Source organism: Osmerus eperlanus, chromosome 13, assembly GCF_963692335.1.
Source record: "Osmerus eperlanus chromosome 13, fOsmEpe2.1, whole genome shotgun sequence".
NCBI classification, from domain to species: Eukaryota; Metazoa; Chordata; class Actinopteri; order Osmeriformes; family Osmeridae; genus Osmerus; species Osmerus eperlanus.
Genome location: NC_085030.1, coordinates 11,605,638 through 11,616,249, shown reverse-complemented (window position 1 = coordinate 11,616,249; position 10,612 = coordinate 11,605,638). Strand labels below are relative to the sequence as shown.

The 10,612-nt window shown below is 42.7% G+C and overlaps 1 protein-coding gene across 3 annotated transcripts in view; it reads left to right on the top strand.

Moving 5' to 3' along the window:
- Positions 1-1,143: 1,143 nt before the first annotated feature.
- Positions 1,144-10,612, top strand: part of mid2 (midline 2) — an 86,590-nt gene continuing 77,121 nt past the window's right edge. For all 3 annotated transcript variants that reach the window (XM_062476005.1, XM_062476007.1, XM_062476003.1), the window contains exon 1: positions 1,144-1,422. The gene's annotated coding sequence lies outside the window, so the exon portion shown is untranslated. The remainder of the gene's footprint in view (positions 1,423-10,612) is intronic.

Here is a 10,612-nt window from a genome sequence, read left to right as displayed (position 1 = left end):
CTGCTCTGTGCCACTTCACAGACATGGCTCTTAGTTTTCTTTCTCCTATGTTGTTTTTCAAGTTCATGTGAGGACTCCCTGCACAGTTGGACTTTTGGAGTTTTTATAAAGTAGATGGAGGAATCATATCCTGGGGTGACATTGGGATCACACTCTAGGATGGCGTGTGGGCGACCAATACGAGTTCAATACGTGGATGGCCACACATGCAGCCACACACGTTCACTCAACTGAATTAATAATCAATACTGGCCATGTGAGAGTGGTTACTGAGGATCAATGATCAGATGTTGATTACTTTCTCTCTCCCTCTCGTAGTACTAGTATTTCGTCCTTTGTCAGTCTGCTTTAGTAAATAATGGCAAGCAGAAAATCTCTCTTTCAACTCTAGTAATTTTGAAGGTCTTTCATGCTTGGTCAATGCTGAGGTTTGAGTGAGAAAAGACAGGCATATTTGATTTGAGGCTGCGAAACACATTTTCATTTTTGCAGAGCCATGATGACACACATTATAGGCTACATACCTAATTAATGTCCTCTGACCCATTGCCATGTAATCTATATTTCCATTCCCAGAAGGCTGGTGGACATGGACATTTCCAGTTTTCTCATGCACTATTTTCCATTCATATTTTCCATCGTGGTATTTTACATTATTGGTCTTACTGGGACTGTACACAGTAAATCTCAAGGGAACATGATGCTCCTCGAGATAATTTATTTTGGCCAGTTTCTTAGTGAAGAGTTTTTATACTTGAGAGCACGTGAGCTGCGTGTGTATAACATGGCAGCCTAGTTAACATTTTCTTGAGATTCCGGTATGTATTAGTGCTCCATTTTCAATAGATAAATTCACGCCGGCACACGTGCGTAATTTCGAGGGGACAAGTTCCTTTGCGAAAGGCATTAGCCCTCTCTTGACATTGTTGCACAATGAGAGCTAATGATTTCAGAGGCAGACCTGGATTTATTATTGTTGTAAAAGAGACAAGATGGCTCGCATGATTATAACGGCAAAGATTGTGGAGTGATGAGCGCACGCTGTGGAGGCATGTTCGACCGAGTCAGAGGCGGTGTAATAGATCCCAGCTGCCGGGAGGGATGAAAGCGATTCCCTTGAGTTAGTCACGTGTCCTCGGGGAGCCCTGTTTAGTTTTGGGACACATCGTAGAAGAGAGGTCCGTTACCTCAGAGTAGTTGTAGTTATAGCTAATACCCTTAGTAACGCCAACCGCTTCCACCTGAAACGATAGTTATTTTTAACCGTCGTCACAGACAGTAAAGATTAAATAAATGATTGAGCGCGCACTCAGGCATAGTATTGAACTTCTCAGATCATCAACTGCCATACCATTTCTGCAAGTGTAACGTTGTTGCCACCAAAACAATACAGTAACCAACGGGTTGTCACTGCAAATAAAGGTAGGCGTTGTTTATATCTTTTGACAAGTGTTGACATGAAAACAAAGTGTGAGAGATTTTGGGAATGGAACAAGCATTCTGAACGCGCATGCTTCCTGACAGATTAACGCGACTATCGAAGCCATGAATGAGGAGACAATGTTAGTATTGATAACAATTACCTACATGCCGTAATCAAACTGATGAACATGTGACTGTCCTATAGGTAAAGCTACTAAGAAAAGGTGCCTTCGCAAATCTCCAGTACAGTATGGTGCGTCAGCATTATTAACTTAACTTCATGCTCATGAGGGTATATGTATTCTACTGACAGCGCGTCCTCACAATCATCTTATTGTTCAAAAAATTGCTCCCCCTACCCCTCTCTCCATTTTCTTAAATACAGAATTTCAAGTTCTTGGCACACCTATGCAGTCACACCTTAGTAGGGGCATGCCAAAGCAATTTCACCAGGCTGCAGGCACTATTGTAGGCATAGGACAACCAAACTGTAGTATATCATGTCAGCACCTCATCAATAGTGTAGACTCCCAATACTCAACTTGAGCTCTGCCAAAGTAACCTGGTGTCAGTACAATAATGTAGACAGTCTGTCATTGCCGGCCCTGGTTGCCTTTAGCGTACCACTGCACTGTAGATACATTTATGGGATCATTTGGTGGGTTTTAGTTGCTCCTCTATATCGTGTTGTCAAGTTCTGTGTCAGTCACACAATAGGACAGTAATTGAGATTCTTTGGGAAGGACATTTAAATCTTTTGATATGGACCTGATTTATACAGGGAGCTATATGAAGGTTACAGACATTTTGAGCGATTATGTGTGTTTTGGAGATGGTGCTCCTCAAGGACCATGCACTGTATCTTGAAAAGCATTCCTAGTCAGCCCGCTGGTTAATGTGTCATTCGTGCCTAATGAGACAGCTCTCTGAAGCGAGCTGTCTCAGAGAGCTGTCTCAGAGTTTCTGCTGTTTGCTGGCTGAACACAGCTGACAGAGTCATTTATCAAGAGTCTACTGGGTAGTGCCTGCTCTGTCTCTGTCTAGATGGTCATTATTATTAAGACATGCTAATGATGGTGGATGACAATAGGGGTGTGGGGACTGTTTTTTCAGAGTCAATACTGAAGCAGAGTGACATTTGTAAATGTCAATGGTGGACTAGTGCAAAGTGCAGCATATTTTCCATTCACTACTGCTTGTGTTGTTTGGGACATATTTTTATCAGTCATGTAGTCATATTTGTGTGTGGATTATCCTATGCACCATTGTGTACTGTGAATTGTGTACTGTGTTCTTTTTAACCCCGCCCAGATTATCCCTCAGAACAATTAGTCAGGTCCCTATCTTTAGAGCCATTTGCCCCATCTTTTGTTTGGCCAGGGAGGCCCAGCTTGCATTTTAATGAGCAACCAACTTCTCATATGTCTGACTTTGTCTGAGAGGAAACCCATCACAAGGATGTTGTCTGCTTCTGTCAACAGCTGACTCAAGCCCATTCAGGAACAAGCGTGGCACTTTTAGAAAAGTCGACCCCTCGGCTGCACTCAAGATAGGACCCTGTTAAAACAGCATGGGGTCCACAATGTTGTTTCAGCTTTGCCACTGTTGATGCTGGGTAATATCAACTTCCTGGTCAGAAGTTATATGCTTAGAGGGGACATTTAATTGAATTGATAGAGGGTGGATGCTGTATCCCACCTCAAATTAGCCTATCCTGACATACAGTGCAAATTTGAAATAATTGTAAATGGCTTCTCCTCTAATGCCAAGACGTTTAAAAGCATCCAAGATTCCCAGAAAAGCCTCTTTCCCTCTTCTTGTTGTCCTTAAAGTCAGTTTTTTATGTTGAGGAGCCAAATACAATTTCTCTGGGTCACCTGCTATGTCAAACTTATGTTGGACTCGCCACGTGTGGTTACTATTATTAACTTGTGGACTGAAGTCGTCATAGGCAGAGGGGCAATGCGGGAGGGCATTTATGGGAAGAGCTGTAGGTGTATGTTGTGCAACTACAATGCCAACAGTCTGCCGACATGGCTGGGGTACATTAATGCTGTTTGCTGCCCGTCAGGGGTCAGATATTCAATTAGAGGGTCCTTGGTTCTAGCTGGGCTGGATGGAATACCCACCCTGATAAATGACTGGGGGCTCTCTGTGGATGCACATTTGCCTTTGTATGCTGCAGAGTTGTAAATGGAGTGTGACATAACACTGAAACTCATAAAGACTATTCTGCATCTGAAAGGTAGCCTTTACTAAATCGAAACTGGATAGCTATATAGGAAATGTGTACGATTCACTCACTGGGATCATTTGACACCTGTCTAACCTAGCCTAGGCAGTTCGAAGAAGTGCACATTCATCCTATGAGAATTTAAGTGAAATGAACCTTTGGTCACTTCCAGACAGGAAGATAATAACTTTTAGTAGCATGTGGAGTCAATAGAGTAAGATCGTTCCTCCGTGGTCAAATTTCCAGTCGTGCTTGGTTGAATTCTAGGGTAAATTGTATCTTACATAAATGTCAAGATGAAGTCTGGAGTACAGTCTCATCACCCAAGAGGACAGCCTCCAGTACGACTCCCACCTCTCCTCGCCCCTCCACCCTGCTCCACGCTCGACCCCACATATTTTCCCTGAAGGTTTCAAGTAGGGGGAATGAACAAAGGGACAAGGTCAGGCCAGGCCATGGGGTGGGCCTATTGCAAATTCCCATGGACTTGTCACTCAACCTCCACCCACAACCAAACCCCATCCCCAGTTTCCTTAAGGGACAATCTGGCAGACATGACACACAGCTTTCTGAAAGTCATGGATCACTGAACAGCACGGTTGATAGTGATGAAATGGACTTGTGATATAATAATCATAGTCCTTTGTCATATTATTGTTGGCAATGTATGCATATTTGTGCTTGTTTAAATATCTACTCTTGATGCTTCATAAAAAAGCATTTGATAAATGAACACCAAATAATTACAGAAATGTCTATGAATTTGAGTCATTTTGCCACTACCTTGTGAACAGTTTAGAATATAGCAACACAGTTACTAATTTATATCATAAGAGGCAGAGATCATCAAAATAAATCTCTTGTCATGAAAAAGGGATCATACAGTACTCTGATATAATGAAAACTGTCAATAGATTTCACAATCAACTCAATTAGGAGAGCTGAAAACAATGTGCAGTGGTGTTAACATATAGTCGTGTCTGCGACAAGCCCAGGAGCACAAGACGAACAGCAGCAAGGGAGGTTTTCCTAGAAGCTATAGGGCTGGCTGTTGTTCAGAAGACTGTTACTCCTCATTTCAATCAAGGATTTTCTTCTCAAGAATCTTGATCAAGTACCACTGCAACCTCTAAATGGCCTTTGTCACAACTACTTTCAAAGACCGGCAGGAGAGAAAGCTACATGGGGGGTTTTGAACCTACTAAGTGTGCCATGCTAGATTACTCTCAACCTTGGTCTGTGTGATTGACCTCAAGCTTCCAACAGGGTAGCTCGGTTCGACGTGGAGTTATTAATGTGGCCAGTCCTGGCTCAGACGAGTAAAGCTTAACTCCAGCTTTTCATCATCCAGCACCAAAGACTTCCAGTTGTATTACTGGACTAAACACCCTGTCAGTTTCCAGTGAGATTATCCATCACGTGTGGTTTCCCCGTGTTGATGGGAATGTTAATTACGCTGCGAGTAAACAGTTTGTCACAAGCAATATGGCGTGCCGTATACGGTCAGCGCTCTCATTGTGGAAGCTTCCCTTCTCAAATGGCATCCAGCGCTAATTGCTTTCTCCTCTTTGTGAACCCTATCACCCAGCCAATGGGAGTGCCGTGTTGAGTAAAATTGCTCATTACTCTTCAATCCACTCCGATGAATAACCATCTCGTAATCTGTGTATCTCGTAAACTCAACTTTCTCTCAAAATGGATGATGTACTGCTCAGCATCGTGAGAAAAGTAATAAAGAATTTTCTTCTTGTTGTAATATTACAACAAGGGGTCTTACAGGGTTAAAATTACCAAGTGTCAGCACAACAATTTATTTAAGATTCTGAACAAGTTAAGCATTATTTTTCGAAGTATGTATGGGAATTGTAATGGATCCCCCCTTGAAGCACTACCCATTTCCTTCTCTTGCCCCTGTACCATGCTTTTGGTTGTTAACAACCATATTGGAATGTCAGTCACTTCCACAGATATTCCCATAATGAAGGATTACCATCCTCATAATGAAGCATAATTATCCATATGTCTATTTAAGTTGGTAAAAGAAACCTCTCCTTAGTACCAATGACATAGGTACTTTTGAAGAGATATATTGTTTTCTACTCCCTCTGATCCCCCCTGAGACCTGGTGGAGGGTCTCCATGCTTGGTGAACATTATTATTTTCTCTCCACTGTTACTGTAAGCCTCAACACTGTCTAGCCTTTTCTCCCACTCCCCAAGGCTAGGTCAGAAGGCTAGTGTCTCAATGCCTGGTGGACCACAGCCTCTTTCCCCCTGCTCTGTTCAGTGGGGTTGTGGGAGGCGTTCAGCTGCCTGCCTCTTTTTTACAGACAAATAAAGACGTTTATTGTTACTTCCCACCCCGGGGCCAGCAGGCCGTCAGATTCCTCCAGCTCTGCAGAGGAAATCTATCCTCAGAGCTGCTAACAAAAGCAAACCTTCATACCATGCAGGCAAAGGATCCTGGGAAAGTTGTGGTCCGCTCAGTAGGCCAGCTGTGCTCAGAAGGCTGTGCAATCTCAGATAAAACACCGGCATTCAATGAGGTTGCGACTTTGTTTGTTTGTTTACGTGGAAAAACGAGTCGGGTTCTATACATGGCTGCTTGTTAGGCCTCTTCTATTTTTTACTAAGAACTTTGAAACTATGGAGACTATAATTATGTCTCCATGGGACCGGTTGGAGATAATGAAATAGCCCTCTATGCTTTCAGTCACTTGATCTTATCACACTGCGTCTGTGACTACATTATCTCACCATTACTCATTCCTTTTGACTTTCAGCCTTGTACTCTGGGATCTGGTTATTTTTCGCTTCCTGATATATTCACTGGTATATTTATGCATTCGTATTCTTCACTTCTCCATATGGGAGTTGGGACTATACGTCCACGTCTCGACATGATGCTTGTAGAACGTTGACAATAGGGATGGCTGAGTAACCTTCATTTAACTTTTGTTTATGGGAAATGTCCTTTGTTATGATGTAAAAAAGTTTGATGCAAAAAAAAGTTTTTCTGGAGACTGTTGATGGACTGCAGTCGGCGCATTGTACTGTGTTTAAAATAGTCCCTCAGGATTTGCAAAAGTTGGGATCCTATAAGCTTTCCCTTGAGAGCAGTACTGCACCTCACAACAGCTCCAAATAGACCCCTGTATCTGGCCTGCCTTGTAATTAGACCCTGCCATACATGTAAACTGCGGCGTGGCATGTTCGCTCTCAGCCCCCAGAGTGAACACCACTAACCACACATTCCCACAGATAGATAGGCTTTGGATACCTCCCACTCTAACACCCTGCCAGACTTGGATACTCTTCTCCACAACAACTGGCAATTACAAACAAGAGAAATGAGAAATAAGAAGCCACCGTGGGAGTTTGCCCATGGCTGCGGTTGATTCTTTGTCATTAAGTCGGATCGGAAGGCTAATCACAGTCTTTAAATTGACAAGCACATCATGATCCCCTCTGGTGGATGCTGCTGTGCATTTATGCAGGACAGAGGAATGCCAGCAAGCATCAGCAGGGTCATCAGACCGGCGTAGCGGTACACGTGCGTCACATTTTGTCAACAGAAGATTCTTTACCCGCTCCCCGTAATGTATGCAGCTAGCTCAACCTCCAGAGTTCAGTCCATCAGCAGTGAATTGTTTATGAGCAAGCATGGTCATTAGCTGGGTATTATGTTGCAATGTAATTCCTCTTAGTAGACAGACAGGCACTGATGATCGCATCTGTCGCTCGCCCTTGGGTTCCGCACGGTGTCCCAATCTGCAGCCGGCTGTGCCTGCGATGGAGCAAACCTGCACCAGCAGCACTGTTATTCCCAATCCATCAGTCATGCTGTCGCCAATAACCTCTAATGAACAGAGATTTTTATGGGAAAATTCTGGAATAGACATCTCCTATTTGCCTAGACCAATTCACTTTCGTTACTGCAAAGTACCTGCAGCTCATTACAAAGCAGTTTACCTCTAAAGGTCACTTAGACAAAGAGAAGTCATTGGCTTATAAAGGAAACATACTTGGCATCTCACTGACAGCAGATAGCCTGAAGTGGATGGATAGATAGAACCCATCTGCGTTCCTGCCAGTCATCTGTACAGCCCCACAGGGTTTCAGATAGTTCTATTGCATGAGCCAAATAAGGAGAAGGTTGCAGCATTGTACTGGGAGCACATTGGTTGGCATGGAGGAAGAAACCAAAGAGGAAAAGGAGGAGGCCGGGAGAATGTAGACCTGCGGAAGTAGGTTCACATGGGGAAAGAGCAGGGAAGGGAAATGGAGGAGAGGAGAGGGGGATGGTGGTGCAGGATGGGACAGGTGGCTCTTCCACATTGCTGCCCAGTGGGTTCCCCTCCTGGCCCAGCAGTCTTCCCCTTCATTTCTTCCTTCTGCCCATCTCACAACACACACACAACATGTTTCCCTCTCTACTGGTAGTCCTTGTTACCTCAGGTCCGTCCAGTTCATCATGGATTTCACAGGGCTATGGTCCCTAGGCCCTCTGTATTGAATTTCAGCCGCAACAGCAGCAACAACTATAGAATTCTACATCACTGCTGACGAGCTGAGGTATAGTACAGTAATATATCACCCCAACCGCATCACTGGTTTGTCTCTTCAGGTTATCTGCAGTGGATAGAATGTATCTTTAGTCCCTGTCATGGCTATTGGTTGGTCAGATCAGTCTATCAACTATTGGTTGTTGTCTGTACAAAATTGAGGCCTGAGTGATTGCTATATTCTATTTCTGTACGAGGATTTGAAATGTAGGGCAGATGAGGACATCTCCCAGATTGGTAACATTTATTTAAAATCTTTTATTCTGACATGTAGCACACTCAATCTCTTCAACATTAGTGCTCTTCTGCTTCTCTGAGTCGCCTTGAAATTGGAAAATATCAGTATCCAATGATTCGACATGGCATTGCTATGAATTTATTATCACAATGTTTCATTTTAATTAACAAGTGTTAATAGTCAGACAGGAATTGCAGTGTCTACTTACTGATCTGTGTCTTTTATCTCACGTAATCAGATTATTGTACAACATATTAGACATCTAGAATGACCTGTGCATTTAAAACATCAATCTCAATTGTGACAGCAAGTGTTTCCCAGGAGTCACTAGATGGCACTGTAGATGTGTGAGCCCTGCTTTTGGCAGCCCTGTCTGGCCAGCAACACTGGCACTCACACACACACTCCCTTCTCTTATAAATAATGATGCTCAATTCATATAATGCTACTCTCCTGTAATGGTGATTCTTTGTGATCCATCTTCTGTATACGTGTACCTTTTAGGGAATACATGTGGGCTGTGGTCAATCCGCATAGTTGGAATGTAATCTTGACCACCAGTTTACACCAGCCTCACATCATATATCAAGAGGAAGCCAGTGTTGGTTATCTGTGTCTCTTCACATTGTGCTAATCTGTAGTATGTGGGTTTGAATGATTGGTTGATTAGGCCAGTCTTGTAAGGTCTTTTTTTTGACCCCCTCTTGCCAATTTAGTTTCCTTGGCAACAGCAGTAAGACCCCTTCTGTGGGTGGAACTGTGCATAGTCATGGACTAGACCTGACAGGTGTGTTCTCTGCCTAAGGACCGTCGTTTAGTCTACTCTTCATATTGTTTTGATTACAAACTAGAGGTGTCAAAGAATAATTGATGATAGCCGATTAATCATTGATAGTATAATCAGTAATAGATGAATTGCCTTTATTATTTAGCTGGATGAATTCAGCTCATTAACTAACAATTAATCAATTACAGAATTTGGAGGCAATATTTCAGCATTTGCTTGACTGACTACTTTTGTGACAACAATCTTGTTTCATTTAATGGAGTTGCTTGTTTTGCTGTGCTAGGATTCTTAAAGTTAACAATTAACTAATTGAATTTACATTTATGCATTTAGCGGACGCTTTTATCCAAAGCGACTTCCAAGAGAGAGCTTTACAAAAGAGCATAGGTCACTGATAATAACAACGAGATAGCCCCAAACATTGCGAGCAGCCAGAACATGAAGCATACTTTGTGGAAAACCAAATAAGTGCCAAAGGGAAGAACCATAAGAGTACAAGAATTTGAAACCGTTACAACTAACCAACAAGAGCAACAAGTCTCTCAATACGAGTCATTGTGATCCTGGAGGAAACTAACATCAGGTCCAGCCAAGCAATTAACTGATTTGTTATTTAAAAGACAGCAATTAAGGACATTTCAGAAGAAGTGACATCCCTAATAAATCAACTGAGCAAAATATAATAGGTCCTACTCCCAAAGCATCCTGTTTTCAGGATGTGCAGAAATATCATCAATGTAAAATGAAAAAAAGGATTTAGAATACTTTCCCATCTGATACGCCACTGTGATGCCTGTTTATGGGTGCTGGTGTTGATTGTGCCACTCTACCATACGTGTGATTTCTGTTTCAGTTTAAGCAAATTGTCTCCTTCAAAAAGTGCTGCCTGGGAAAAAATAGTTAATGTGCTCTCGATTCTGGATTATCTTACCGTGAACTGAAAGGATGCAACCCACCCACCCACCACCCCACACACACACACACACACACAAAACACACACATACACACAATACACACTAACACACACTCTTCCTCTGCCATACTGTTTCTCTCTCACAAATAATCAATGCAATCAGAGCTAGAAGCAGAGCCAAAAGCATTTTGCACCTCAATATGGTTCAGTGACTGTTGCAAAGCTCATTGCAACAGTCATTGGAGAAGCCTCAGTGCGCAGCAGCTCTATTGACCGTTCTTTAACGGTGCAGTGTGGGATAAATAATACTGGCTATCTCTGTCAGATGCTGTCGTTTTCACACAGGCTTTTGTCCTCGTTACAAACACAAAACTCTTAATTGATCAAATCACAGATCGGGCTTTATTATTTTTTAAATGAGTGCAGAGCTATCTGAAGTATTTAATTTCTCTAA